The 5,943-nt window shown below is 37.4% G+C and overlaps 1 pseudogene; it reads left to right on the top strand.

Moving 5' to 3' along the window:
- The first annotated feature begins 3,149 nt into the window (after positions 1-3,149).
- Positions 3,150-3,934, top strand: LOC148570346 (uncharacterized; annotated as a pseudogene).
- Positions 3,935-5,943: the final 2,009 nt, after the last annotated feature.

Below are 5,943 nucleotides of genomic sequence, written 5' to 3'. Positions count from 1 at the left end.
ATCATAGATGTTATACGAGTTTTGAGTAAAGCGAATCGCGGATTTTGGGAACGTTAGAAATTATTTCTCGAGGCTATTCAGTTGTGTGTCTTGAATTCTGTTCGAGTTGACCTGTTCTTTTATATCCTAACTTGAAGTTCTTGTTTGCTAGTCCTTTTTGAAAAGTAGTTTGATTTTTTTCAACTCTATTCCTCTATCCATATGCATTCTTGTTTGACCTTAAGTGCATATGCTGGTTTAAGATCCTTGTTGCATCTATCTTTCTCTATTTGAGTTCTTCTTGATTCACGTATTCTTTGATATACTTTTGAACTGTCTTGATGCGTTGTGCTCTTTAAGTCTTTGTTCCGAGTCCATTCTTTGAGAAATTATTGATTCAGTTTTTCTCTTCTTTGAGAGTGATTATAGCCAGTTTTGATATTTTTGTGAAAATTGCTGTGGAATAGATATATACTTATCTATATGTGAAACTTTGAAGATTTCTTACACAGTTTAACAACTATTTATTTCTCATACCTCGCCCGTGCTTTTACTAGTTTATAGAACTGCACCTACTTAAAATACAAGTTGACTTTCTAGTAACTTTACTATAGTTCCAATGGACATCTTCATTTGATTATGTATTTGGATATTTTTCAAAATTTTGGAAAGGAAAGATTTTTCATTTTTATCCCGATTGAGTTTCGTTTGGTAAGCTTTACTTAACTTATTATGAATTGAGAGTGCTTTAGCATACTACATGGTTTATGCCATTGTTGTTCTTTGAAAATGTTGAACTCATAGCTTTCTTCTTATGAAGGGACTAAAGTTTCTCTTAAGCCTTCCATCTCCATAGGTGCCGTGATTGGCTTTGTTTTTAACTGCCCTTTTACACCTCGTGAACGTTACCATTGATCCTGGTTTTTCCAATCTTGTGAATCTCATTCTTATGCGAGTTAGTTTGATTTGTTTCAAAATAGTGCATCGTTTATCCTCTCATTGTCTTTACAAGAGTTTTTAGTCAAAGATTTATCCTTGAGAAGTTACTAATGATTGCGTTGTCCTTTTCTATGATTTTTGTGTTCTTTCGAATCAATTGAAAGTTGGTTTGATGTCTCAAGCCTAGTGGATCTTGTTTTAACTATTTTGATTTAAGATTCTTTCTTTTATGGCTTGACTCCTTTTAAGTACATTTTAATCTTCTTGGATGTTCTTCTGTGATGGTGATTTCAAGAACACTTTTGGAGTCTTGTTCTGAACCTTTTAAAGGAATTTTGATTTCTCTTTGAAGAAATATTAAACAGAATTTATTTTCTGTTGCTTGATTGAGATTGAAACCATTGTTCAAATTTTGACGAAGTTAATTTAAAGTTGGCATACGCTGTTTTAAATGAGGTTTTGGAAAGTTTCCTTGTTTAGTGAAAACCGGTTTGTTTGTAACGCACCACTTATTTCCTTTACCAAATTGTGAGCAAATTTTTATCTCGGAGTTTCTTTTCTAAAAAGAGTTTAACTCCCTCTTTTGTACTTGCTATAAATGTTATACACGCTTGTTTGAATATGAAATTTTGAGAATTTTGAACAAGCATTTGATTACTTCCGAGTTTTTACGAACTGCTTTTGGTTAAGTTGTGCATCTAATTATCTTTCTAAAATATTTGAGGAAATATTTTAGCTCTTAGCTAAAGTTGTGTGCATCTTGTTTTTGGGAACCCTACAAAATCTACTTCAACATGAAATTGTATTGAAGTAAAGTCACGTTTATGCTTTTGTTACTCTCTTGAAGGATGTTTGTTGTTTAACTTCTCTTTCAGACTGCGAAGTGATATTTTTACAAGTTTTCGATTCTTTTAAGAACAATGTATTCGAAAGTATTTTAATTATGCTCTTGAGTTTTGTGAGTTTTGTCTTGGGTTTGAGATATTCCTTTCTGTAAATCTCCTACTTCTTCGACTCAATTTGAATTTGTTTCGAACTAAGGCGCTGGTTCTCTTCTTATTAGTCCTATTGAATTTCTTGGATCCAAGGGTTATCTTTGGAGTGGTCAATTGGTTTATTTCTAGCAAACTTCTTTGCTTGAGTATCCTTGTTTATCTGGAAATTGGATACCCTCTCTCAAATCTATGAGTATTATTGTTGACATTTATCTCTCATTCCTAAATCTTGTATCCTTCTGAGTAGACTCGAGAATTGTTTTGATATCACGTGCGACTTGTAGACGTAGTAACGCGATACGTTAGTTCTTTAAGACGTGATGTGTATACGGAAGTTGAAGCGGTAGGTGTGCAACGTATGAGTTGTGGGCGTTTTGTTCCTGCGAACGGGTTTGCGGTTGTCAGGCTTGTGATCGAGTATGGGGATTGTAAAGTGCTTGATGGTGTTGGAAAGTTGAAGCTTTGAGGTTGATGTGAGATTAGAGTGCGGATGTTGAGCATGTCGTTTTAACCCCATCCTATTTTATAGCCTTTGATGCTTTGCCCTTCTATCACATGATTGACCCATGTTATCTTTTGCATTGAGCCTACCTTGTAACGTTTGCTCTGCAATCACACTCCTACCTTTACGTCCTTATGCTTATGACAATCAAAGTATTGAAAATCGTATATATGATTATATTTTGAGATATTTTGTTTCTTCCTTAAATCTGTTCAAGGGTGAACTGTTATAGAATTTCTTTCATTTTGTATCAATTTTCGAGGGCGAAAATTTTTATAAGGTGGGTAGGATGTAAGACCCAGAACTTTTGAAAAGTCTTATTATGATCAAGTCTCAAATCATATAGTTATTTATAACCTTAATTTCAGAGATTATTTTATTAAGGATAATTAAGGCAAGTTTTGATTTATTGAACTTGAGATAAGTTATGATTATTATCCAATTTTATAATTATTGGATTATTTTCTATATTTAAAGTATAAGGTTGATAGTTATGAAATAATAAGTATTTTATATGATTTAGATTAAATAAGTAATATTTTAAATATTATTACTGCTATTTTGGAAAATGAAAAAATTAAGTATATTATTTCTAATTTTTAGATTTGGGCATTTTATTGAAAGTAATTTGTAAAAATTGATGAGCAAATAGTATTTTCTATATACATCTAGTGTTGGATTTAATTTGGGTTTCAATTACCATATTATCCCCAATTTTAAGTGAAATTACTAAGATGCCCATAACCCTAATTTTTGAAAATGAAACCCTAACCCTAAAAACCTAACCCGTTACCGTTTCCCATCAGAAGCTGCAGCAGCAGCCGCAAGTCCCTTTCTCCCCCCAAAAACGAAAAGCACACACACAAAACAGGGGAGCAGAACTTTTGAGAGAGCTGAGGGAAAGAGAGGGGGCTTCACCCACGCCGCCATCGTCCACTGCAACTCACCACGAGCCGCCGATCGCGCTCCAGTTCAGCCCCGCACCATCGGCGCCGTCGCCAGGGAGAGCGGAACCGAGGAGAGGGTTGGTCCACGAGTGATGGTTGTCGCGGGCTTGGGGGCCGCCGTGCCTTCGTCGCCACCGCGCCCACGCCGCGTCGCTGCCTTTGCCCTCCCTACATCGCCGCCGTCGAGCTGTCGAGCCTGGAGGAGGCACATCGCCGCTGGTCTCGTCGGGTTTCTGCCGTCGAACCCGTCCCTACCACCCCTGCTGACCACACGCACAGAGAGAGAGGGTGCGCAAAAAAAGGAGCCGCCGCGGGGTTGCCGTCGCCGCCGCGAGGCTGGGCTCGCCGCTGTGAAAGGTCACTGCCCTTCCTCCACCATCACCAAAGATCCATCACCGAAGCTGCTGGGCTCGCCGTATGCTACTGTTGTGTCGCCGGAACTGTCCTGGGGTTTTGCCACTCATTTAGATTCTGCTCTGTTTTGGGTTAGTGCTGTTGCTATTGTTTTGGCCGCCGAAAAACCTCGATGCCGCCACCTCTGCTGCCGGAAACAGCCGCTGAGTCTTCTATGATGGTAAGCTCTAACCCTGCTTCAGCTTCTTTACCTGTTAATTTCTCCATGGGCCATGAGAGTTGTTTCTAAGGCTGGTTGTGTCAGGAGTTTACCGCGAGTTGCCGTCGTTCTGGTCACCGGCTGTGAAGTTGGTGTTGCCGGAATCCACCATTGGTGCAGCCGCTACTTGGTTCCCTCGAGTTCGGTAAGCGTTTTGTTTGGAAGAGTCCTTTAATCGCTGTTTTATTATCATACACGGACGTTTTGCGGCGTTAATTGCTATACGATTGAGTTTCGGTTGTTGTATGTTGCGATTAGAGTTGTTGAGATTGTTGCGAAAGTGGCTTGGAACCGAGGTTTTGGCTGCCGGGATTTTGATTGTTGATTTCGGGTCGAGGCGGAAAGTATTCTGTGACGCGTTTGGGCTATGGTTTTGCGTTTTGAGGTAGGGGCGCTTTCCGAAAACTACAGTTTATTATTGGAATTATTACATATGGATACTGATGTGAGATATGGTGTATTTGGTGATTGTATCTGCCTTATGTATTATTTGATTGACTCAAATGACTATGGATGTTGGTTTGGCTGAATTGTTATGTGGCTTGTGAAATGTAATATTTGAAGTTAATTCTTTAAAGATTTGAAATGAGTTTAATCCGTTGAGGATTGGTTTGAATCGAGTCGATTATTTTGATGATGTGAAAGATAGAATACTCTTGAAATTCAGCCTGGGTTGCTTTAATTGATTTGGTTTTGATAAATGATTTGTTAGTGAACCGATTCTTTAAAGATTTGGAAATGAGTTAAATCGGTTGATATTGAGTTGATTTTGAAATGGTTTTCTTGAGATATGCCACTGAGGCAACTGTTGGATTTAGCTTGCTGTTGAATTGATTTCTGGTTTGAGCTGTTGAAAAAGAATGAGAAAACGGTTTAGTTGGGACCCGAACCAGGTGGCAAAAGTCCAAGTTTTAGGGGAGGTGCTGCCGAAATTTCTATAAAATCTAAGTCTTGTTTGAAAGGTTATTTAAAAGATTTGGATTTGAGAAATTGTATTATTTGATTTATTAAGAGGATAATTATGCTTTCCAGCTTAATTTATTTGATGAACCTTATACGTTGAGTTCGGTTTATTTAGAACTGAACTATGTTTACCGTTTGAATCACTGAAGGAAAGAATGATGCTATAATATTGATTTCAATATAAAAAGGAGTTTTTAGTGATTTTTAAAGGAACATAGATTTTTGATTGAGTAATCAAGTTTGAGGCATTTTAAAAGAGTTGGAAAAATGGGTTCCAAAAAGAAATCTGAAAGCGGTTTGATTCAAATGAACTGGTTCCGTTTCAAATGAGTTGATTTTTGGACCGGGTTGGAACTTGTGATTTTGTATGGTTCAGTTTCATAATAAATTCAGTTTTATTTACTTGAACCGAGAATCTATGATTTTAAGAGTTTCAATGAATTTTAAAGAATTGATGTAAGATGACCTTCCCTAAAGACTTGGGACTCTACCGAGAAACTTTGTTATAAAATCCCATTGTGGAATGGGCGATTTTGATTGTTCCCAAATTGAATCTTTAACTTTCCATGGTTTTGGAAGTCTTGGAAAGAGGATGCCGAGAGCGGCTTTGTTTTAAAAAGGGAACTTACTCTGAGTAAAAGTGGCTTATGAGCCTGAGATGATTTGAGAAAATGAGATCTTTAAAGCCAAGGCTGTAAAGAGTTGAAATTTGATTTCAAAGTGAAATGGCTTGAGAAAAGTGATTTATGGCTTAAATGCCAGTTTTATGAATTTAATGATGTTGAACGGTGGAAGTGCTGTTTTGTTATGGGCCGGAATGGCTGTATATGATTATGAATATTGGCTGGTTTTGGATTGAACCGTGAGCCGGAATGGCTGTGTATGATATTGATTTATGGCTGATTGCCGAATGAGTTATGAGCCGTATGGCTGACTATGAATTATGAATTTAAGCCGGATGGCTGAGATGGATGTTGATCCATGGCTGGAATTGAATGAATATAT

Source organism: Arachis ipaensis, chromosome B3, assembly GCF_059453495.1.
Source record: "Arachis ipaensis isolate K30076 ecotype BB chromosome B3, ASM5945349v1, whole genome shotgun sequence".
Lineage (NCBI taxonomy): Eukaryota > Viridiplantae > Streptophyta > Magnoliopsida > Fabales > Fabaceae > Arachis > Arachis ipaensis.
The sequence above is the reverse complement of the archived record's forward strand: the minus strand, read 5'-3'. Positions and strand labels throughout refer to the sequence as shown.